At 46.3% G+C, this 25,321-nt stretch overlaps 1 long non-coding RNA gene across 1 annotated transcript in view; it reads left to right on the top strand.

Annotated features, from left to right (window-relative positions):
* LOC132209189 (uncharacterized) overlaps positions 1-23,315 on the top strand; it is a 31,398-nt gene extending 8,083 nt beyond the window's left edge. Inside the window, exons 2-3 of the long non-coding RNA XR_009445281.1 lie at positions 5,865-6,045; positions 22,035-23,315. This is a non-coding gene — a long non-coding RNA (uncharacterized LOC132209189). The remainder of the gene's footprint in view (positions 1-5,864; positions 6,046-22,034) is intronic.
* Positions 23,316-25,321: the final 2,006 nt, after the last annotated feature.

The raw sequence follows: 25,321 nt of genomic DNA, 5'->3' as shown, positions 1-25,321 counted from the left end.
GCTCAGCGAGCAAACTTACATCCAGAAACTCAACCTGAGCTACAAATTTTCTCAAAACCCGCTATAAACTCAGGTAGAGAAACAGAAAGCAACTTAGAGTGAGAGCAAACCCAGGGATAGAATGGAAAAGGACAGGTAGAGAGGGAGAAATCCGAGGGAGAGAACACGAAAGGACAGAGAGAGAGAGAGAGAGAAATCCCAGGGAGAAAATAGGAAAGGATAGAGAGAGAGAGAGACAGAGAGAAATCGAGTGAAAGAAGAGCAGACAGAGAGATACCATCGAGAGTAGGGAATAGGGAGACAGTGAGGGAGCATGCAAATAGAATGACTGTCAGGCAGGAACAGCAAGATCCCACAGGACAGTGAGAGAGTGAAAGTGCAGAGAGAGGTGAATGGGGAAGGCCAGATTTCAGAAAGATTGTACGCTGGAACAGTTCCTGAAAATCCCAGGAAGGGAGCCAAGTGATTCGAAGGAAGGATATCAGAGGATCAGGGGAGAGTGGATGGGGGAGATTTGGGGATGTGGGGGAGATGGAGACTTATGGAAAGCTGTGAGAGAGACAAGAAGCTGGGAATATGGAGTCAGAGGAAGGCAGTGAAATCTGTGGGATCAGACTGTGCAGCAGCCCCATTTTTCCCCTTCGTCTCCCCCAAGCCCCAGCCCAGGTCTCACGCCCTTGTGGTCCAAACTCCAGAGACTGCCTGAGCCCCATAATTCATTTTTCCTGTGAGCATGTGAGTGTGGAATTGAACGACAAGGACACTGGATGGTTTATTGTGATTCTCTCTGTCTCGCTCTCTCTGGTCCCAGCTCCTGTCTGACGATTCCTCACTGCAGAATGATTTGATTCTCTCTGACTCTGCATCATCCCGAGTTTCAGCTCCCGAATAAAATCTCCTTGGGGGTGGAGGTAAGACAGAGAGAAATGAAAATGGATTTTTTTTTTAAAAAGCACCGAAAGCTCAGCAAAATCTCACCGCTTGCTGCCTTCAGCAATCTGAGACATTCCCCACCCAGCACAGCAAGATCCCACTGCTGAACATGCCTGAGTATCCACAATCTCACACTCTCCTCACCCCACCCCACCCCGCCCTCCACCCAAACACCAGCACAGCTCCTGATTTTAAACACAGAGAGTGGGGAACAGGAAGATATCTCAAACTGCCTCACTGTCCCAGTGTTTCTGTTTGAGGGGAAGGGCAGGAGAGATATTTACTCCAGAGCTGGGATTCACACCCCCCTCACACATCCCACACCCCCACTCCCAGAATCTGTGTGTCTCACTGTCTACAAGCTTCAGTGTCAGATATCTCCCCCCCTGCCCCAGCACAGAGAGAGAGAGACAGAGAATGAGATGGTGGGGTGAGGGGTGAGCGGGGGAAACAGAGAGAGAGAGAGAGAGAGAAAGAGAGAGAAAATAAACAGACAGAAATTGACCAAATCAAAGCCAGGATATTTTGAAGAAAAAATAAACAGAAACAAAGGCAATCCTGCCACTGACTGACCTCCAACATTTCCCCATTTTATCAGCACTTTCCCCTGGTTTTGAACCCAGAGAAATGGAAGAGATTTCAACAGGGATCAAGGGGCAGATGCTTTCTGACTGTCCCCAGGGTTTAGAACATAGAACATAGAACAGTACAGCACAGAACAGGCCCTTCAGCGCACAATGTTGTGCCGACCATTGATCCTCATGTATGCACCCTCAAATTTCTGTGACCATATACATGTCCAGCAGTCTCTTAAATGACCCCAATGACCTTGCTTCCACAACTGCTGCTGGCAATGCATTCCATGCTCTCACAACTCTCTGCGTAAAGAACCTGCCTCTGACATCCCCTCTATACTTTCCACCAACGAGCTTAAAACTATGACCCCTCGTGCTAGCCATTTCTGCCCTGGGAAATAGTCTCTGGCTATCAACTCTATCTATGCCTCTCATTATCTTGTATACCTCAATTAGGTCCCCTCTCCTCCTCCTTTTCTACAATGAAAAGAGACCAAGCTCAGTCAACCTCTCTTCATAAGATAAGCCCTCCAGTCCAGGCAGCATCCTGGTAAACCTCCTCTGAACTCTCTCCAAAGCATCCACATCTTTCCTATAATAGGGCGCCCAGAACTGGACGCAGTATTCCAAGTGCGGTCTAACCAAAGTTTTATAGAGCTGCAACAAGATCTCACAACTCTTCAACTCAATCCCCCTGTTAATGAAAGCCAAAACACCATATGCTTTCTTAACAACCCTGTCCACTTGGGTGGCCATTTTAAGGGATCTATGTATCTGCACACCAAGATCCCTCTGTTCCTCCACGCTGCCAAGAATCTTATCCTTAATCCTGTACTCAGCTTTCAAATTCGACCTTCCAAAATGCATCACCTCGCATTTATCCAGGTTGAACTCCATCTGCCACCTCTCAGCCCATCTCTGCATCCTGTCAATGTCCCGCTGCAGCCTACAACAGCCCTCTACACTGTCAACGACACCTCCGACCTTTGTGTCGTCTGCAAACTTGCTGACCCATCCTTCAATCCCCTCGTCCAAGTCATTAATAAAAATTACAAACAGTAGAGGCCCAAGGACAGAGCCCTGTGGAACTCCACTCACCACTGACTTCCAGGCAGAATATTTTCCTTCTACTACCACTCGCTGTCTTCTGTTGGCCAGCCAATTCTGTATCCAAGCAGCTAAGTTCCCCTGTATCCCATTCCTCCTGACCTTCTGAATGAGCCTACCATGGGGAACCTTATCAAATGCCTTACTGAAGTCCATATACACCACATCCACAGCTCGACCCTCATCAACTTTTCTAGTCACATCCTCAAAAAACTCGATAAGGTTTGTAAGGCATGACCTACCCCTCACAAAGCCGTGTTGACTGTATTTGATCAAGCCATGCTCTTCCAGATGGTCATAAATCTTATCCCTCAGAATCCTTTCTAACACCTTGCAGACGACAGACGTGAGACTTACCGGTCTATAATTGCCAGGGATTTCCCTATTTCCTTTCTTGAAGAGAGGAATTACATTTGCCTCTCTCCAGTCCTCAAGTACGACTCCAGTGGAGAGCGAGGATGCAAAGATCTTCGCAAGTGGCGAAGCAATTGCATTTCTCGCTTCCCAAAGCAGCCGAGGACAAATCTGATCCGGGCCTGGCGACTTGTCAATCTTAATGTTTGACAAAATTTTCAGCACATCAGCTTCGTCTATCTCTATCCATTCCAGCATGCACACCTGCTCTTCAAAGGTTTCATTCACTACAAAGTTGGTTTCTTTCGTAAAGACAGAAGCAAAAAACTCATTTAGGGCTTCCCCTACCTCCTCAGGCTCCACACACAAGTTCCCTATGCTATCCCTGATCGGCCCTACTCTTTCTTTGACCATTCTCTTATTCCTCACGTAAGTGTAAAATGCCTTTGCGTTTTCCCCGATTCCTTCTGCCAAGCCTTTCTCGTGCCCCCTCCTGGCTCTCCTCAGACCATTTTTGAGCTCCTTCCTTGCCTGCATGTAATCCTCTCTAGCTGAACTTGACCCTAGCTTCCTCCACCTTATGTAAGCTACCTTCTTCCTTTTCACAAGAAGCTCCACCGCTCTCGTCATCCAAGGTTCCTTAATCTTATCCCTTCTTGCCTGTCTCAGAGGGACATATTTACTCATCACTCCCAACAACTGTTCCTTAAACCGTCTCCACATGTCTATAGTTCCCTTACCATGGAACAACTGCTCCCAGTCCATGCTTCCTAACTCATGTCTAATCGCATCATAGTTTCCTCTTCCCCAATTAAATATCCTCCCATATTGCCTAATCCTCTCCTTCTCCATAGCTATGTGGAATGTGAGGCAGTTATGGTCACTATCACCAAAATGCTCTCCCACCACAAGATCTGATACCTGCCCCGGCTCGTTTCCGAGCACCAAGTCAAGAATGGCCTCTCCCTTCGTCGGCCTGTCAATGTACTGCGTTAGGAAACCCTCCTGAACACACCTTACAAAAACAGCTGCATTCAAATCTTCTGCTCGAAGGAGGTTCCAATCAATATTAGGAAAGTTAAAGTCACCCATTACAACAACCCTACTGCGTGCACACTTTTCCAAAATCTGCCGACCTATGCTTTCTTCAATCTCCCTGCTGCTACTGGGGGGCCTGTAGTAAACCCCTAACGAGGTGACTACTCCCTTGCTGTTCCCAATTCCCACCCATACTGACTCGGTAGGCGGATCTTCCTCGACAATGGAAGCTTCTGTAGCTGTGATACTCTCTCTGATTAGTAGTGCTACACCCCCTCCTCTTTTTCCCCTTCCCTATTCTTTTTAAATGTTCTAAACCCTGGAACATCCAGCAACCATTCCTGCCCCTGAGAAACCCATGTCTCTGTTATGGCCACAACATCATAGCACCAGGTACTGATCCATGCTCGAAGTTCATCACTTTTATTCCTGATACTCCTTGCATTAAAGCAAACACACTTTAACCGATCCCTTGGTTCCTTCCCAGGAAAATCCTTCCCACTAGCTGGTCTACCTCTTGCTACTGCCTCACCTGCATCAACGCTCACCTCTGGTATACAGCTCAGGTTCGCACCCCCCTGCCATACTAGTTTAAACCCTCTCGAACTACTCGAGCAAACCTTCTACCCAGGACATTGGACCCCTTCCAGTTCAGATGCAACCCGTCCTTCTTGTACAGGTCCCACCTTCCCCAGAAGGCATCCCAATTATCAACATATCTGAAGCCCTCCCTCCTACACCAGCTGCGTAGCCACGTGTTCAGCTGCGCCCGCTCCCTGTTCCTCACCTCGCTATCTCGTGGCACCGGTAGTAAACCAGAGAACACTACTCTGTTCGTCCTGCTCTGCAGCTTCCATCCTAACTCCCTGAAATCACTTTTTATACCCTCAAACCTATTTCTGGCTATATCATTTGTGCCAATATGTAACACGATTTCTGGCTGGTCGCCCTCCCCTTTTAGCACTTTATACACCCGATCGGAGACGTCCCGGACCCTGGCACCAGGGAGGCAACTTACCTTCCGGGAATCCCGATCTTGCCCACAAAATCTCCTGTCGATTCCCCTAACTATCGAGTCCCCTACCACGAGTACTTTTCTATTCTGCCCCCTTCCCTTCTTTGCCACAGTGTCAGGCTCAGTGCCAGAGAACTGACTACTATGGCTTTCCTCTGGTAGGTCATCCCCCCCAGCAGTATCCAAAACGGTATACTTATTGCTGAGGGGAATGCCCACAGGGGATCTCTGCACTGTCTGTCTGTCCCCTTTCCTCCCCCTAACTGTAACCCATCTATCCTCGCCCTGAGCCTTAGGAGTGACCAACTCCCGATAACTCCTCTCAATTACCCCCTCTGCCTCCCGAATGATCCGTAGTTCATCCAGCTCCAGCTCCATTTCCCTAACACGGTTTTCAAGGAGCTGTAGCTGGGTGCACTTCCCGCAGATGTAGCCAGTGGAGACGTGTGCCACATCTCCCAACTGCCACATTCTGCAGGAGGAACAAGCAACTGCCCTAGCATCCATACCCCACTTATCTGAACACCCACTCAATACTAAAGTAGAAAGCTTACGTCAAATAATAATAACAAATTAATAACAAACTTATATTCAATAGAGAAAGTTTAGAATGAACCTTACCTTACTAACTAGGTTAGAGGAGGAGGGCGGGTGGGAGACTCTACAGTTGTAGAGTCTCGGGTTTAGCCGCCTTGCTGATATATATGGTCACTGCTTTCCTTCCCGGCTGCCCCTCTGGTCCTCGTCACTTCCTCCGCTGCTCCCGCTCCTTCTCTGAAAGAGGAAAAACACTGCTGCCCGCTACCGGTAAGTAATTTTAAAAATAAACTGCTTTACCTTAGCTGCAGTCTTCCGGGTCCGTCTTGCCTCCGCTGCTGCTCGCACTCAAAATGGCCGTTGGCGTCGAAGGGTGAGTATTTATACTCACTGCTTTCCTTCCCGGCTGCCCCTCTGGTCCTCGTCACTTCCTCCGCTGCTCCCGCTCCTTCTCTGAAAGAGGAAAAACACCGCTGCCCGCTACTGGTAAGTAATTTTAAAAATAAACTGCTTTACCTTAGCTGCGGTCTTCCGGGTCCGTCTTGCCTCCGCTGCTGCTCGCACTCAAAAAAGGTTTATTTCCTGAGAGGCTGGGCAGTGACTCAGTGGTGGAGAGTCACCCAACAGGGCCTGTGTCTCTGTCCCTCTCCATCTCCCCACTCAGTGTTTAACCTGTCCCCCCCACAGCTTGTTCTCTGTCACTCTGGCGATGCGGTTAAAAAAACACAAAGAAATGACCAATGTTCCCCTCTGCCCACTCCCATTCACCAGGCACAAACCTCTTGCCCACTCCACCTGGGATTGGTGCTGTTTCTACATGAAATATTAATGATGAACCTTTCAAAGTGTCCAGTCGCCTGTCTCTCTCCCTCCCCATCTCTGTCTCTGCCCCTATCCATGGATCGATCTCTGTTGACTTTCTCCTGCTCGAGAATCGATCAATGTCCCTCACTCTCTCCATTTCCTTCAAGTTTCAATAGCAATGCCCTCTTCTGCCTCACGTTTGCCATGTGTTCCCATCTCCCCGCTGTGTCTCGTGGACATTTGCAACATCATTGTCGCATTTTGGAGGTTGCAGGGGTGAGGGAATGTGGGGTGGTTCTGGGCTGCGGTAGGGTTGGGGAAAGAAGGGGTGACATACAACTCAGTGCACGCACTATCAGGCCATCAGCAGTCTCAGCCCAGGGCCCTGCAGACAGCCTCATGTCGACGTGAGGGTGACCTGCAGGCTGCATTGGTGCACAGTAAGATCCCACCGGCAGCTGTGTGCGGTACTGCTGAGGGATTCCCTCAACACCTTGTCGGAGCCTGGCCCACCCCCTCTACAGGCTGCAATGTGAAAACAGGCCTCTCCCCCACTGAACCCGCCTGCAAATATTACACTCCCCCATTTCAACTTTTGAGCAGAGTCGGACTGAACACGTGAGTTAGCCTCTCACCACCACCTCCCAAGATTCTGTACCTAGCCTCGCTAAACGTGTCCACCTCTACCTGTTTCAGCTGTATTCCTTTTCCCCCCAACACTCCCATCTTCACCCCAACCCCACCTCCACTCTCCGCGCTGTGTGTGGTTGCATAAACAGCAAAATGTGAAAATGGCCACACGTTGATGGAGAATCTTAACTCATCCTGAACACTGGCGTAGAGGGAGTGGGGGGTGGGTGTGATGTCAGTCCCTGCAGTTTCTGCCCCTTTGTAATACTGAGCCCCTCCCCGTTCCAGATCCTGCACTGACACCCCCACTCCCTCACCCACAGCCCTCCCAGAGATCAGAATAAGGTCCCAGTCAATGGGAACAATTCCCTCCATTCACCCCAAAACCTCACAGACAGGCCAAGAGGGGCCAAGAGGTGGCATTGGGACATGGGGTGGTGGGGGGAGGAGGAGGGATTGTAGTCTTCCTTTCCCAGATCCTGGCAACCCATCCTACCCACCTACCTCTCCATTAAAATGACAATAAGTCCCAGCGGAATTTCTCCCAGATATTCCAAGATGAAATGCAGGAGAGAAAACAGTTTGATGGATCGACAGGAGTATCCAGCTCACCCCTCCCTTCCAATCTCCTATGGCCTTCAGCTCGCCAATACACTTCATTCGGGTGGTGCCTGTGAGATGTTATTGGGATAACATCCCATTGATGTCTATACTTCTATAAATTAAAGTCTTTTATTTACCTACACATCGGTATGCAGGCACTACCCTGAAGCTTCCTGCCCAGCTAGGAATTCAGTGTAAAACTTTTGTAACTCCTTATCTTCCCACTCATCATTATGCAAACACTGTCTTCAGCTTCCTGACTGAATAAAACAAGAATCAAACTGTTTCAAATAAGGTTAAGTAAGGAACATTTGTAAAGGTGTGAGACCTCTGAAGCATGTAACTTCTGTCGCTGACAAAGGGGCCAGGGCACTGACTTTGTTCCAGCCAGAAACACTGGCAACTTGAAATCAGAATCTGTCCTGGACAACAACTCGAAATCGCCTCCTGCCATTAGCAGCTACTTCACTGGCAATCGATACTATATCCTGGTCTTTTATGTTGTTGATGTAATCATTGTTTGGTATCCTGTTTTTGTCTGTTGTAGTAATTGTTTCATGCATCATGTCATTGTAAAATGTGAAACTGTTTTATGTATCAGGGTAACAAAGTGTGAAGCTGGATGAACACAGCAGGCCAAGCAGCTCCCATTACATCTGTTTTATGTATCATGTCTTTGTAAAGTATAAAAAGCGGGGACTGTCCACTGCTCGGGGAGAATTACTTGTGAGACTCTGCGCTCTGTGCCGTGTTGAGTACAATAATTCTCCACAGCTTGTACTTGCTTGGTTATAAAAGGATTTGTGTTTTTCTAAACAGGTCAGTGTCTTGTTATTGCAGCAAGTCCATGAGGGTCTCCGAAAACGAACCTGACACCTGCATCTTCCATTGATTGCTTGCTGCCATGTGGCCCCATCTGAAACACAGATATGACTTCCAAAGCTTCACATATGGTTAGGATTCCTGATCTCCCCCAACTCTCCCCTCTCCCCGTCCCATATACAACACCCAGAAGGGGCTAAATTTTGAATAAACAAACAACTGCACAGCAAGATCCCAATGACTACTGATCCCCCACCACAGCCCTTGTATCTATTCCCCGCCTCCCATACATCCCCACCTCCCCACTCCCACAGCCCTCCGATCTCACTCCCATCCCCGCCTTTCTAAGCTTTTCCTCTCTGTCTCCATCTCCCTTTCCCCCCAACACTGTCTCTGAATTATACCTCTGTGACTGAAATGTTGTCACCCCTGCCATTTAGTAACCCTGACCTGTCACACTGCGGCATTGACTGTCTAAAACGGTGGGACGGTCTGGAGAGAGTGGTGGGAGTGGGGAAGGCCTAAACTGAGGAATGGCAATGGAGAGAGGGAAATGGGGAAGAGATAAAGTAAGAGAGAAAGAAAGAGCCAGAGTATGGTCAGAGAGAAAGTGAGGAAGATCCCAGTCTGAGGAAGGTGCGTGGAGAAGGAGATGGACAGAGTGAGACAGAGAGACAAAGAAAATGTAATATCAAAGGCTCTGTAAACAACATTTGGACACTGGGCATCTTGTTGCAATGTAGGCCACACTGCAGGTAATTTGACACACAGCAAGATCCCACAAGCAACAGTGTGACTGCAGATAGATTGTGGGTTTCACTGATGCTGGTTAAGGGCTCAATTCTGGCTCCAGGCTGACAGAGAGGGACCAATCCTGCTGCTTGCGAAATTCAAAATACTTCCTTCTCTCCCCTTCACCTCTGATATGTCACTCTCTCTTTTCCAGGCTCTCTCTCTTTCCCTTCTAAATCTCTAATCTTTCGATCTTTCTTCCTCTCTCACTTGTTCCCTCCCCACCTCCCCATTTCTGATTTTTTTTCTCTCTCTCTCCCAGATTAAATCCTGTGCATTGTAATCGTTATCATTTAAAAAGACTGTGACATTGATGTTGGAGGATATTCTGTTTGATAAGCCAGGGCACTGTTTCCCAGCATTCTGTGCCAGTAATGCTGCAGGTCATTGATACACATTGCGATCCTACAGGTCGCCCCTTCCTGCTCCAAAATGTGTTGAAATCACAATTTCCATTCAGGGAAGAGGCTATCAGTTTCTTTGGGACAAAAAACACCCCCTCCATCCCAGGATTTGAGTTGGTGGGTGGCACTTTCTAGAACAAAGTGATTGGAGTTGGGCAGTGAAGAGATATTGGAGACCCCAGTTCTCTCACCAACAATATGCCACCTCCCCCAGATCCTGTCTCCCTTTCCCAGCACAGATACAAAGACATATCTTGTCCCTTTATCCCTCACACCCTCCCACTCACACTTTTTGTCTACATCTGTTTTTTTTTGGTAAAAAAACTTTGTATTGCAAACTATTTCTAACTCCCCCTCTGTTTCTGTTTGAAAAAAAAAGTGAAAGGAAGCTGGAGAGGGTTCAGGAGAGGAGACAGAGTGAGAAAGACAGAGATGCCCTCGCAGTTACTCAGGGGATTGAAGTAAAATGGCCAAAAAATATTTTATTTATGTGATTATCAATTTTTTTTCATCCTGGCCTGCACATGTCACACATTACACTGAAGTGAGAATGAGTCTTTGAAGAGAGTTTCACATTTATGGTTTTAATTTCCTCCGTGGGGAGTCCTGTCTGTCAGACACTCACTGGGAGGAGAATTAACATGTTTGTGTCAAATCCCAAAGCCCTGGTTACTTTAACCCCAGACTTCAAACCTGTTCTTAAAAGTTACCTGGAGGCTCCTAAAAGAAAACCAGGGTACACCAGAGGAATTCAAATCTTGAGGTAATAATCAAATACAACTGACATGGGCCCCGCAGTCTGCAGCCTTTTGAACAGGCCTCAGGCCAATGCCTGAACCCCACCCCTCCTCGCTCTGAAGGAAACTTGTGTCCAAGGGAAGGATTTCTTATCCCCTTGTAGTTTCAAAATAAATAGACAGAGAAAGGGAGGAAAGTTATTGGAACTGGAAAGGAAGGACATTGTTAAAGAAATCGCCCAGCAAGAGGCTAGGGTTTGATGTCTCCCCTTCACACAAGCCATCCCTCATCAATGCCAGGCTCTGATTGAATTGGGGAAAACTTTGGGAAATTTCAATCCCAGACCCATCAGGCAAGGTTAAAAGGAGGAGATTATCGAGACAGTCGCATTGCTGCAGGACAATGAGGCACAGCAAGATCCCACTGCCAGCAATGTGTCAGGAACAAGATAAACCCAATGTTGGTTAAATGGTAAATATTTTCTGTATTCCCCAGGCACTATCGTGACAGGTACTTAAGAATCTCAAATGCCTCTCACTCCGTCCCTCTCCATTTTCTTCTGCCTCTCTCCATGTTGCAAGTCTGTCTCTCAATCCCAATGTCGACTTCACATTCTCACATTATTACTCTGACTTCAGAACATGTCTTTTGTGAGATTTCACATTTACAATTTTGATTTCCTCCTTGGGGAGTCCTGACACATGTTTGTGCCAAATCCCATGGCCCCGATTACTTTAACCCCAAGCTTCAAACCCTGGGGTGCAGCCTGTCCAATAAGTCTCAGGATGATATCCCCCTTCGGAGAAAGCCGTTGTTCTATGCGTTGTGGGCCCCAAAAACCTCCCCTTTGGTTCTTCAAAAAATAACTGATCCCTTTGGAGAAAAAAAAGAGACAGCATTAGTTGAAAGGCAAAGCAGAGACAGTGCAGCAAGATCCTGGGATTTCCTCTCTGTCACATGGACAATCTCTTGGCAACATCTGAACACAAACATATCGGGTGGTGCGTTTAGTTTCCATGCCAGTCCCTTCGTAAAGCTTTGAAATGATGGGTGAGCTGATTAAAACAGTCACAGCCTGTAACAATGGCACTGGGACAATTAATACACAGCAAGATCCCACATGCAGCAGTGTCCCAGCAGCCAGATAATCTGATTTTTTTCCCCATCTGTGATGCTGGCTCAGTTTAATTATTTCCTGTGACCCCAGAATCTGACATTACAGTTAATTCACAATCTCAAATACTCTCTCTGGCTCTCCTGTTTGTCCTGCTCTCTCAGTTCTTCAAATCTTTCTCTCACTGTCACATCTAATCACACTGCCCTCCTCCATAACCCATATAAACTTCAGGGTCAGAAAGAGAGAGGACTCATATGGGCCCCTCATGGTATGCAGTGGGAACAGGCATCAGGCCAATATTGTCCCCCTCTGGAAGTTTTTTTTTCAAAGCTTTCCTGGCCCCAGACATTTTGGATCTTCACATTGTCACTTTCCAAACCAGAAATTTCAGGGGATAAAACAGAAAAGATTACTTGAAAGGGGGAGCTACAGCATTTTGCAGCAAAATTACACAACAAGAGGTCAGTCTTATGTGCACTACACCACCTCCACAGCATTACAAAACATCATAGCAACATCAAACTACCAAATAAATCATAAGCTGGCAATATAACAGAGGTTTAAAATAATAATAAACACACATACTCACACACCATCTCAATCAAACAGGGAGAGCTGCTCACTACGCATTATGTCAGGATAAATCTGACACATTTCTCAGTGAGTGGTTTGCAGACTCCACCTCTGACACATTGCAATGTCCCTCAGTCTGCTCATTAAGGAGGCCTCTGTGTGATAGAGATGGTAATTCCCAGGATTGGAGTCCTTTGTTGGATTTTCCTGGCCATTGAAATGTTAATTCTCTCGCAGCAAAGATTTACCATTCCTTGTTCTTTGAAACCTTTTTAAAGCCATGTTATCTCTGTCAGTGCAGCTTGAAAATATTTAACATTGGTCTCATAATAGCACCTAAGAGCCGGACTGCAGATGCCCCAAGAGACAGGAATAGAAAGATAATGGGGATATTTGCTGAGGATCTGTCGGGATTTTCCTGCTGTCAGTGTGGCTCCCAGAATCAAACTCCTGAGATGCTGCTTGGCCTGCTGTGCTCATCCAGCTTCACACTTTGTTATCTCTTTCTCACTCTCTCTCTCTCTCTCTTCTGCCCCTGTCTCTACCTGGTCTGCACAACATACAGCCATTTCAAACTTGACATTCAAAACTTTGTTTCTTCTCCTCCTCCTGAAAATGTCAGTAGAGTTTGAGAATTTAAAGCATTGATCATATCACTGCCCCTCAAACACCCACATTTCCCCATCTCCGCTCCCACTTTGCTCCCAGCACAGGACTGTGGAGAACATGGGAGCACTTTATACAGGTTTTATCAGGGGCTGTAATCAGTGAGGCTCTGAGCTCAAGGGGTCAGCGTGTGTGTGTGTGTGTGTGTGTATGTGTGTGTGTGTGTGTGTGTGTGTGTGTGTGTGTATGTGTGTGTGAGCATGCAAGTATGTGCATGTACGTGTGAGTGTGTGTTTGTGTGAGTGTGCACGTATGTGCATGTACCTGTGTGCATGTGCATGTGTGTGTTTGTGTGCATGTGTGAGCGCGCATGTGGGTGCGTGTGTGTGTGCATGTGTTTGAGAGCGCACGCATTTGTGTATGAGCACATGTGTGTGTGTGTGTAAGTGTGTGTGTGAGCATGCACATTTGTGTGTGTGTGAGCGCACATATGTGTGTGAGTGCGCGTGCATGTGTGTGTGTGTGAGTGCATGTATGTGTGTGTGTGTATGTGAGTATGTGCATGTGCATGTGTGTGAGTGTTTGCATGTGTGAGCATGTGCGTTTGTGTCAGCGTGTGTATGTGTGAGTGTGTGTGTGTGTGTGTGTGAGTGTGTGTGTGTGAGCGTGTGTGTGTGTGTGAGCGTGTGTGTGTGTGTGTGTGTGTGTGTGTGTGTGTGTGTGTGAGTGTGTGCATGTGCATGTGCGTATCTGCATGTCATACAGTCCGACAGCACAACAACAGATTCTTCGGTCCAACTAGTGCATGCCGAACATAATCCCAAACTAAACTAGTATGACCTGCCTGCTCCTGGCCCAAATGTATTTTAAGTGATGTAATTGTACTCACACACACCTCTTACTCAGGATATTTATTCCACACACTTACCACCCTCTGTGTAAATACTTTGCCCCTTATGCCTTCTCTGAATCTTTCTCCTTTCGCCTTTAAAATTGTGTACCCTAGTCTTGAAATGTCCCATCCTAGGGAAATGACAGCTACCATTACCTCTATCTATACCCCTCATTATTTTATAAACTCCTTATCAGGTCACCTTTAAACCTCCTACGCTTCAGTGAAAAATATTCCAATATATCCGGCCTTTCTTTGTATCTCAAATCGACCATAATCAGCAACATCCAGGTAAAGAGCATGTGCATGTGCATGTGTGTCTCCGTGTGTATGCGCACGCGTGTGTCTGCGCGTGTGTGTCTGTGTGTGTCTCTGTGTACCTGCGCGCGTGTGTGTCTCTGTGCATCTGTGTGTCTGCACGCACGTGTCTCCGTGTGTTTGCGCATGTGAGAGAGAGAGAGAGACCCAAAGAGAGGCTCTGTGTGTGTGCGTGCATCAGAAAGAAAGACCATGCATGTGAGTGTGTCCATTGGACTGCAAAGTTTGTGTCAATGATTCCATCCTGTAATTTCATTATGTGGCTGTCTATAAATCATGTGTTTCTTCCCCTGCCCCAGTAAAGGGTCTCAAACATACTCAGTCCCTTACTCTCAATCACACACTCTCTCGTGTGTGCAGACGCTCTCACATACAGTCTTGTACATACACACACTCACATTTATTCACAGGGACAAAAAGAAAGAGAGAGACACACACAGAAAGACACAGAGATGGAGAGAGAGAGAATGATTACACTTGTAAGTGTATCAGCAATTCGACAATTTATACAGTGAGTTGGGAGAGACACAGATTTTCACAGGTTTTGAGGGAGACAGAGAGAGAGGATGACACAGATAGGTGCAATGACAGAGAGAATCACAAATAGACACAGTGACAGGGCAGAGAGAATAACTGATAGACGCATGGAGAGAGGGAGAGAGAGAGAGAAAGAAAGACAGAAAGAGAAAGAGAGAGAGGGGGGAGAACCATCGACAGACACAGACTCAGAAAGAGCGAGAGAAACAGATAGAGACAGGGTCAGAGAGATAGATAGATAGGCACCATGGCTCAGTGGCTAGCACTGCTGCCTCACAGCACCAGGGACCCAAGTTGTCTCCCATCCTTGAGTGACTGTGTGAAGTTTGCACATGGTCTCCAAGTCTGTGTGACTTTCCTCCGGGTGCTCAGTTTTCCTTCCACGGTCCAAAGGTGTACAGGCTAAGTGGATTGACCATGCTAACTTGTTCAGCAATGTGTATAACAAGTGGGTTATGGGGTTGTGGTGGGAGGCTCTGAAGGATAGTATCGCCTTATTGGGCCGAATGGCCTGTTTCCACACTGTAGGGAATCCATGAATGAAAGAAACAGATATTCACAGGGACATAGAGAGATTGCTGATATATATAGGGACACAAACAGAACCACAGATAGACACATGGAGCAGAGAGAGATTATCACACTTATGAACTGATCACAGAGACATCGCAGCTACATTCAGCAACATGGAGTGAGATTCACAGAAACAGAGACAGACAAACAGATTCACAAAGAAATGGCATGAGACAGATAGAGAAAGAGACAAAGCTAAGATGAAAACGATGACACTGTTATCACAAGGAGAAATGGAGAATGAGACAGACACTCTCTCCCCTTTACTATGAGTACAGTGGCACAGAGTTGTACATCATCTAAAGGTCCCTGCAGGGATCACTCAGGATTATTCAGCAAAAATGATCTTTCACAACAGCACCCACTATTCCAGGATTGACTGCTTTCATCCTTTTGGGAACATCCCCATCCCCATTCTCTGCTCCCAGACACAGTGCACACTGACTCCGAACGATATTCCCATTGCAATGCTGTCAGTGGGTCTGAATCCATGAAGTGCCACCCTCACAACACTGTGGGTGAGCTACATCTCATGGACTGTGAAGCATTCACACCCTGACTGATTGTCACTCATATCCCATGAAGGAAGTAGAAGAACATTGGAAGCTGGAGAAGGACAATAGACAATAGACAATTGACAACAGGTGCTGGAGTAGGCCATTCGGCCCTTCAAGCCAGCACCACCATTCATTATGATCATGGCTGAGCATCCACAATCAGTATCCTGTTCCTGCCTTCTCCCCATAACCTTTGATTCCACTATCTTTAAGAGCTCTGTGCATCTCTTTCTTGAAAGTATCCAGAGAGTTGGCCTCCACTGCCTTCTGGGGCAGACCATTCCATATATCCACCACTCTCTGGGTGAAGAAGTTTCTCCTCAACTCTGTTCTAAATGGCCGACCCCTTATTTAGACACAAAGACAAGGAGACACAGATGCCGAAACCTTACCAATGACTCACTGCTACGCCATCTGAGTGCATCTTCCCCACAGTCTCACTGTGCCCAGTTCCCACTTTTCAGGAATGCTGGGGAATAGTCAGAATAGCAAGTGCAGCCTCATTCCAGTGAAAGAGCTCATTTACTGCAATCCTGGATAATCGTAGGGGAACTCTCAGCACCCAGTCTCCAGCAGATCCTTCAACACAATCACAACATTATAATCACAGGGACAGAGACAGTCACAGAAACACACAGGTACATAAGAGGCAAACCATGAAATCCGAAAGGACAGAGAAATAGGCCTCATCGTATTATCAATGCCACTAACACACAAACTCAGCCCAAGTCCAGGGGCACCCAGGTTCAAATCCAGCTACGACTGAGGGTGGAATTTAAGTTCAATAAAGAATTCAGAGCTGAGAATGCAACAATGATGTTGAACCCATTGTCACTGTTTGGGAAAAAGAAAACACTTGATTCAGTAATGCTCGTTGTCTGGTTTGGCCTGTCATGGAGTCCAGGCCCACAGCTCTCTGCACAGTCAGTGATGGGCAAGAAATGCAGGCCTGGCCAGAAATGTTTCCATCCCAGATGTGATTAAAATAAATAAACACCGGGGCAGAGAGAATCAGAGACACGGTAGTGAGAGAGACAAGAGAAATATATACATGGGGATAGAAAGAGAGAAACACAGTACAGGCCATGTCAGAAACTGAGGATCACAAATGCACACAAGGACAGAGAGAGACACAGCTCTACTTAGGAAGAGAGAGAGAGAGCTAGAGATGGACATGCACACATAGAAAGGCACACAGAGATCAACACAGGGATGAGAGAGACCTAGAGGTAGACACAGGCAGAGAGAAAGAGACACAAATAGATCAACACAGGGATGACAGAGATAGTCATAGATAGACACCATGACACACAGCGAGAGAGAGAGAGAGGGAGAGAGAGGGAGAGAGAGACTGGCACAGTGAGAGAGACTCACATTTAGACACGGGGGAGACAGAGTGTGACAGATAGACACGGGGCTGAGAAATTATTACGGATATGAAATGAGACACAGCTACATTCTGGGCCACAGAGAGAGATTTACAGGAATACACAGGGACAGAGAGTTACGGAGAGATTCACAAAGAACACGGAGTGACAGAGAGAGAGAGCACAAGAAACAAATAGGGGCTCACAAACGTAAGATGAAGACAATGACAGCTCTACTCAGGGGAAGATGGAGAATAAGAGAGAGAGTATGTAAAACCTTAATTACTCTAGCCCTTTACCATCAGTTCAGACGGACAGACCTATGCATCATTTGCAACAGCCTCTGCAAGTATCATTCAGGGTTATTCAGCACCTCCTTCCAAAAATGACCTCCCCAAACAGCAACCACTATCCCCAAATGGACAACAGCAATCCATGCCTGGAACATCCCCATGTCCAATCTCTGCTTCCAGGCACAGAGCGCAATGAACTCAAATGATATCCCCATTCTGACCCTGTCACTGGGCTCGAATCCCATCTTCACAACACTGTGTGTGAGCTACACCGCATGGATTGCAGAGGGATCACTCACCGACCGATAGACACTCATATCCTATGAAGAAACTGGAAGAAGGAGAGAAATAGAAGCATGCAGGAACAAAGGGAGGCTCAAAGATACACCCAGAGACAGAGCAGGGAAATTAGCACAGATTTGGTCTGAAGTTGCTCTGTGGGATCTGAGGGATACTCGATGGGCCAGCTGTAATTCCCCTTCACTACCTGCCCTCACAAAGGTGATGGTGATTGGTTTCGCTGACCCAAAGCAATCCATCTGGTTTAGGGAAGGCCAGAGTGTGATTTAGGAGGGAGTTCCTGGGTGAGACACAGTGCCAGGGAAGGAGCAACCATCTTGATCACAGCCAGGACATTGTGCCTCTTGCAGGGACACATGCAGGTGGGTGGCAGATGAACTCCAAGTGCTTCTGTCACCCTGGTCATTCTCAGTGGTGAGGGGTCATATAGTTGCTGTGAACGAGTGTTGGAATGTTGCTTCCATTGTTGTTGCTGTGGGACACATGCCTGACCCTCTGCATTGAAGGAGAGAGAGAGAGGATGAATATACTTGTAAATGTCACATCAGTTAGAGAGTTTATGTAGTGAAGGAGGGAGAGATAGTTGTAGATGTTTGGGGGGGGGGGTGTGGTGAGAGAGAGAGATAGGGACAGAAAGAGAGAAACACACACACACACACACACACACACACACACACACACACACACACATACGCAAAACGATTGAGTGAGAGACAGAGAGATATTGATAGACACAGTGACAGAGAGAGATCATCACACATGAACTGAGACAGAGACAGATTCACAGCTGCATTCAGGGATATGGAGAGAAATGTACAGGAACACACAGGGACAGAGAGAGACCAAAAAGATTCACAGAGAACACAGAGGGACAGAGAAAGAGAGCACAAGGTAGAAAGCAAGAGTCACAAATGTAAGATGAAGAGAATGACAGATTTACACAGGGACAAATGGAGAATGAGAGCAATACCCTTCACCATCAATACAGAGGGACAGAGCTGTGCTTCATTTCCAAGGACCTACAGAGATCACTTTGGATTATTCAGCATCCCCTTCCAGAAATGGTCCTCCAAAACAGCACCCACTATTCCTGAGTGGACAAGAGCAGTCCATGCCTGGAACATGACCATCTCCAATCTCTGCTCCCAGACACAGTGCACACTGGCCCGAATAATATTCCCATTCTGACACTGTCACTTGTCTGAGTCCAGGAAGTGCCACCCTCTAAATGCTGTGGGTGAGCTACACTGCATGGGCTGCAAAGGGTTCAATCACTGGCTTATGGCCACTCACATCCCATGAAGGAACTGGAAGAATATTAGACACTGGAAGAGGGGGAGAGAGACATAGAGAGGGAGAGACAAATACACAAAGTCAAGGGGAGGTTCAAAGATACACACAGAGACGGAGAGCGCGAGCGAGGGAGCGAAGGACAGAATGGGTCTGAAGTTGCTCCATGGGATCTAAGAGACACTCGATGAGCCAGCTATCATTTCCCTTTCCCACCTGCCCTCGAGAAGGTGATGACACTCTGCTTTGCTGAGCCAGTGCAGTCCATCTATTTGAGGGAATGCCACAGTGTGATTTAGGAGGTAGTTCCTGGAAGGGTCACAGTGCCAGGAAAGGAGCGATCCATCTTGCTCACAGGTAGCATGTTGTGCCTCTTGCGGGGCACATTTAGTTGTGAGGTGGGTCCGATCTCTGCGCTCCTGTTGCCCTGGTCATTCTCGGGGTGTGTAGGGCGGGCAGGGCAGGGTCACATTGTTGCTGGGAATGAGTTTTGTAGAGTGGCTTCCATTGTTGTTGCTGTGGGACACATGTCTGACCCTCTGCTCTGAAGGAAGAGAGAGAGAAAGAGAGGATGATTACACTTGTAAATGTCACATCAATGAGGCCGTTTATGTAGTGACGGAGGGAGAGACACACACAGATAGTCACAGGGTGAGAGGAAGACTCAGACCCAGGGATAGAGATAGAGATACACACATAGCAAATGGGAGAAACACAGAGAGAGAGAGAGGCAGATAGTCAGACAGACAGACACATGCAGAATCACAAGTAGACAAAGAGAGACAGAGACACACATAGGCACAGGGACAGAGACAGACAGTCACAGATTAACATCAGGACCAACACAGACACAGGGCCGGGAGTGTGGGGGGAGATATCGTCACATGGAGACAGGCAAAGAGTGACAGATAAACACAGGTACAGAAACAGAGAGAGATAGAGTCTCAGATGGACACAACAATCAAGATAGAGACAGATACACATAGAGACAGAGAGAGAAAGAGACAGACACTGTCTGTGTGGAGTTGGCATGTTCTCCCTGTGGCTGCGTGGGTTTCCTCCGGGTGCTCTTGTTTCCTCCCATGTGCTGGCTGGGTGGATGGGACAAGATAAGTTGCCCATAGTGTTCAGGGATGTGTAGATTAGGTGGGTTGCAGGGAGATGTGTCTGGGTGAGGTGCTCTGAGGGTCGGAGTGGCGTTCTTGGGCCGAAGGCCCTGTTTCCATACTGTAGGAATACTCTGAATTCTATGAAAACAGTGCTGAGTGATCTCTGATGGGAATATTGGAAACAATGCACGGCTCTGTCCCTCTGAACAGATGGTGGAGGGGTGGAGTTATAAAGGTGTTACACACAGTGTTAGTCTTATTCTCCATTTCTCCCTGTCTAAGGCTGTCATTGTGTTCATCCTACATTTGTGACACTGTCTCTATCTCTTGTTCTTGCGCTGTCCTTCTGTATTCTCTGTGCACCCGCCCGTGCTCTCTGTCGCCGTGTGTTCCTGTGTATGCGTCTCCATAATCCCTAAATGCAGTTGTGAATCTTTCTCGATCTCACTTTACATATGTGATGATCTCTCTCTCTGTCCTTGTCTATCTGTGACTCTGTGACAGAGAAAGAGAGAGATGCAGATCGTCACAGGGACAGACAGACAAAGAGAGACAGATAGACACAGTGACAGAGACAGAGTCACAGATAGACAAGAATAGAGAGAGATCATCACACATTTCAAGTGAGATCGAGAAAGATTCACAATTGCATTTCGGGATTATGGAGAGGCATGTGACTGAACATTACTTTCTGCAGATTAAAATATTCTGTGAATCAGTAATCTCACAGAATTACAGTCAAAGGAGATTGTGAACTTGGCAGATTCATATTGAAACAACCGCCTGAATAAAAACAGCTCATGACAAAGGCACTGAATCCTCACTGACAAGCAACACAGGTATTATCAGCTTTACAGGTAGAGATCAGAATTGTACAGAAAATCTTACCAGAACATGCTGATGACGATGTGTGCTAGAAATTTTTCTCAGTGAAATAACTTCGTGATCTGCCACTTATTTGCTCAGAAATGATTCTGTGCATCATCTATGAAAAGCAGGTGTATAGTTTACTGGCCACCTGATTGACAGACAAAGGAAAGCTGATCGGGTAAATTACACTGTTAGTGACAGTCCATCGCACACAACAACAAGAGTTTCTTACACTGAGAACAGAACGGATTCTAGTTAAACAGACGTACATACCAAAATGAAAATCTGCTGCTTTGACAAGCATGCTGCCTGTTTGAACAACATAAACATGTTGCCAATGTAGTGAGACATTTGAACTGCCCAATACAACTGTCATGTCTTTCTCAATTCAATAATCACTGTTTCTATGTATTTTTCAAGCTATTATGAGTTGTGTATGTATAATTAGCTCCTGGGACAATCTAGATATTCTGTTGAATAAACACATTTACAACCTGGATATTGCTTAGTCTAATTTTCTAAGTAAAATATAACCTTTTTCAGTCAATCACAGTAACTATCTTTTAAATGGTAGATTCATAATCACAATAAATTTCTAATTATTCTGAGCGAGGAACACCTTGCAAAGGAAATTATTTTTCATGTCCGCACTGACATTGTGTATTTAACAGTTTCCAGTGCCATCATCCAACTCTGTGTACAAGTATCCCTTAGGTCCATAAAGCTGAAACTAAAGCTCTTTTTCTGATATCCTTTCATTACTTTGTTGTTGAGTTACGCTTAATAGCATAAAATATTACAGGCATCAATTAAGATTGAATTGTCAATGCAAAAACTGGTACAAATAATCGCATATTATTCAGCTCATTAATTGTAGTTAGTTTCTAATGTTTTTTTTCACTGTATGATCACATTAATTTCACTGATGTAATTACATTACACTTTTTAGCTCTATACATATGTAAAATGAATGTCAAGTAATTCATAAGTGATACCAAAAACTGTTCACGTTTTGTTCTTTTTTAGTCCAACAATTACAGAATATGTTTTCCAAAAATAAGTAAATTCTGTCCCAAAGAACATTCTCCAATAATTTCCCAACTACTGACCTAAGGTTCACATTTCTGTAAATTTGCTGAAATGGGAAAATCCTGGATGGATTGATTAATGAGTGAATTTGATTGAATTTGGGTAAAGGGATATTTCAGCACATTAATTAATGTTTAATGTTTCAGGTCATGTTGCTCTTCCTCAGGACTGATTCCCATTTTTTGTTTCAGATCCAATGACTTCATTCCACAGGGACAAAGCTTCCAATTTGTACCAGGTTAACTCTGGCCTACTCTTTTCTTTAGAAAAGAGTTTGATGCTATTCAGTCTTTACTGGCAATTACAACCTGCATTGTGTAAGATTTGTGAATGACCCTTTATTTTCCCAATCCTTGTGAGTGATGCCAGCAGCAGAAATATTTCCTAATCTGCAAGTGATTTTGGTTGGGAAATCTCTATTTACAAATTCACTCTTATCCTCAAATAGACTGTGTAAACCATAAAAGGTCTGAGCACAAACCCACAAAAACACGAAGGCAGCATGACAGCCTGAGCTGAATGAACCTGGTGATGTGTGAGCTGTCATGAGGAAAACATGACCATGAGCACAACTGGTTAGAATCACATCCCTACAGTGCAGAAAGAGGTCATTCGGCCCATCACTATACTGACCCTCTACTCCCATAACTCAGCATTTACCAGGGTTAACCCAACCACTTAACCTGCACACTAGGGGGCAACCTAGCATGGCTTGTCCACCTAACCTGCACATTTTTGGACTCTGAAAGGATCACAGCTTAGCTATAATGACGCAAATTTTTGAATGAAGAATAAAAAAAACTCAATGTTGAAACAATTTCACAGTTTTTGTTTTAAAAATAAAATCTAGGGAAAGCTGCGCCACAAAGATTTCAGATTTTCTCTGGAGGAAGAGAATTCAAAACTCGTGCCACTGACGCGGGGGCACAGTGAGGTCACAGAGGGCTGGCACCCATCAGAAATGTAAAAGGTATTGAGCAAGGTAGGGGTGAGAGAGGGGCAAAAAGGCAGTCTGTCACGGGGGAAGGCAGGAGAGATTAAATTGCAGAAATGTTATTAGTTTTTCATGGCCACAAAGATTGGAGTTAGGCCTCAAAAAAAAACAACAAAAGATGTGCCTGTGCTGGGTGTGTAGAAGACACAGAAACAAATTGAAACGAGAAATGCAAACAAATAGGGGCAGAGTTCACAGCCTGAAATTGCTCTTCTCAATGGTGAATCCAGAAAGCTGCAAACCTGTGTGTTTCAATCTCAACCAACACAAACATGATGGGCCAAATAATACTGGCCAGCCAGCGACACCCACATCTCACAAATAAATTTTTAAAAATGGTCTTGGTCTGTGCTGGAATGTTCTGATACTTTTGTTTTGAAATTTGGAGTTTGTTTCTGACGATGTTTATAACCTCTCAAATTGGGCTAAAGTTTAACATTCTAGGGAAATGTAAAATAAATCAGCTTTGTTTCAAACACATCACTGTAGCTTGTTGTATTTGTCCTGAGGGTTGAACAGCACCCGGAGCTCAGAAAGGACAATCTCAGGGTTGGGGGGGAGGTGGGTGGCGAGTGGGGGCATTCGAATGGCAGCGACAGAACTTCAGCCAGGACACATCCTTCAGGGTCTCACTGAGGGGGTCAGATGGCACTTTACTCTTTCACGTCTCTATTCACTGACAGCCAAGCCACGGTATGGGTTAATCCTGCTGTGTCTAAGAAATGTGTCCCAGCTACTGTCTTCCATGGCTCACAGCTCCCAGTCACGGAACAGAATTTCATTCCAACTGGGTTTAGAGTCAGAGGAAGAACAACGGTGAATGCTGGAAATGTGCTTCAAATCAGAGGTTAGCGTAAATCAATGACCTGTTCCTGACTGGAAGTGAATCTGCAGGTTTGTAATTCTGCTGCACTGGTAAAGATAAAACAGTATTTGGTAAATGTATAACATGGAGATCAAAAGTACATGAGCAATGGGAGCAGGGGTATGAGCAGCCTGTCACTGCCTCTGTTGTAACCACACAGAATGCGCCAGGGTGACGTGAGAGAAGGGCCTGGGTTAGAAATTATACTTCACCGACAGTGAGTATACAGGAAGGGTTCAAAAATGTTAATTTTCATTTTCAATAACCATGTGCAACATTTATTGGTCAGGAAGGGGTGTAACAGGAGTTTATGCTGGCTGCAGGAAGGCTTTTCTTTCTGAAGAAGACTTTTTGAGGAAAATTTCTGAATGGCAAATCAAGCCAATCATCGCTTCAAAATCTGAAAGGATTTCTCAATTTATCAGGGCCTGCGTATCAGCTGTGGAATGTGGAAAACGAAATAACTGAGAAAGCACTAGGACAGATGCAACATGAATGGGAGACAGTAAACTGATGATGAAAAGAGCTTTATGCAGTCACTGTGCCTGAATGACAGTGCTGCAGTCGGTGAACTCAGATGTGTTCTGTGTGTAGACAAGGTGTAAAGTGATTGCTCAACGTGGAGAAAGACAAGGACATGGTCACCTTGGAGAAACATTGGAATTGTGGGAAATGTGGGAAGGGACTTAATTACCCATCTCAATTGGAGATTCACTCATTCAGTCACACCAGGGAGAAGCTGTTCCACTGCCCCATGTTTGGGAAGGGATTTACATTACATTCAACGTTACATTCCCATCAAAGGCCTTACTCTTCCTCTGACTCTAAACCCAGTTCGAATGAAATTCTGTTCCGTGTCTGGGAGCTGTGAGCCATGGAAGACAGTAGCTGGGACACATTTCTTAGACACAGCAGGATTAACCCATACCGTGGCTTGGCTGTCAGTGAAGAGAGACGTGAAAGAGTAAGGTGCCATCTGACCCCCTCAGTGAGACCCTGAAGGATGTGTCCTGGCTGAAGTTCTGCCGCTGCCATTCGAATGCCCCCACTCGCCCTCCCTCAACCCTGAGTGATGCCATTACCCTGCTCTGTGAGTGGGAAAGGGATTAATTCTCTGTCTCAGCTGCTGGGGCACGAGCTGGTTCACATTGATGAGAGATAACAAGGCAAAGAGCTGGATGAACACAGCAGGCCAAGCAGCATCAGAGGAGCAGGAAGGTTAATGTTTCAGGCCTAGACCCTTCTTCAGAAATGGAAGAGGGGAAGGGGGATCTGAAATAAATAGTTAAAGAGGCCGGGATGGAGCCGGTGAATGTAGGTGGGGAGGTAGGGAGGAGATAGGTCAGTCCGGGGAGGACAGACAGGTCAAGGGGGCAGGATGAGGTTAGTAGGTAGGAAATGGAGGTGCGGCTTGAGGTGGGAGGAGGGGACAGGTGGGAGGAAGGACAGGTTAGAGAGCTGGGCTGGTTTTGGGATGCAGTAGGGGGAAGGGAGGTTTTGAAGCTTGTGAAATCCAAATTAACACCATTGGGTTGCTGGGTTCCCAAGCAGAATATGAAGTGCTGTTCCTGCAACCTTCAAGTGGCATCGTTCTGGCACTGCAGGAGGCCCAGGATGGA

This window comes from Stegostoma tigrinum, unplaced genomic scaffold (genome assembly GCF_030684315.1).
Source record: "Stegostoma tigrinum isolate sSteTig4 unplaced genomic scaffold, sSteTig4.hap1 scaffold_70, whole genome shotgun sequence".
Classification (NCBI taxonomy): domain Eukaryota; kingdom Metazoa; phylum Chordata; class Chondrichthyes; order Orectolobiformes; family Stegostomatidae; genus Stegostoma; species Stegostoma tigrinum.
This window is presented reverse-complemented; position numbering and strand designations above follow the sequence as displayed.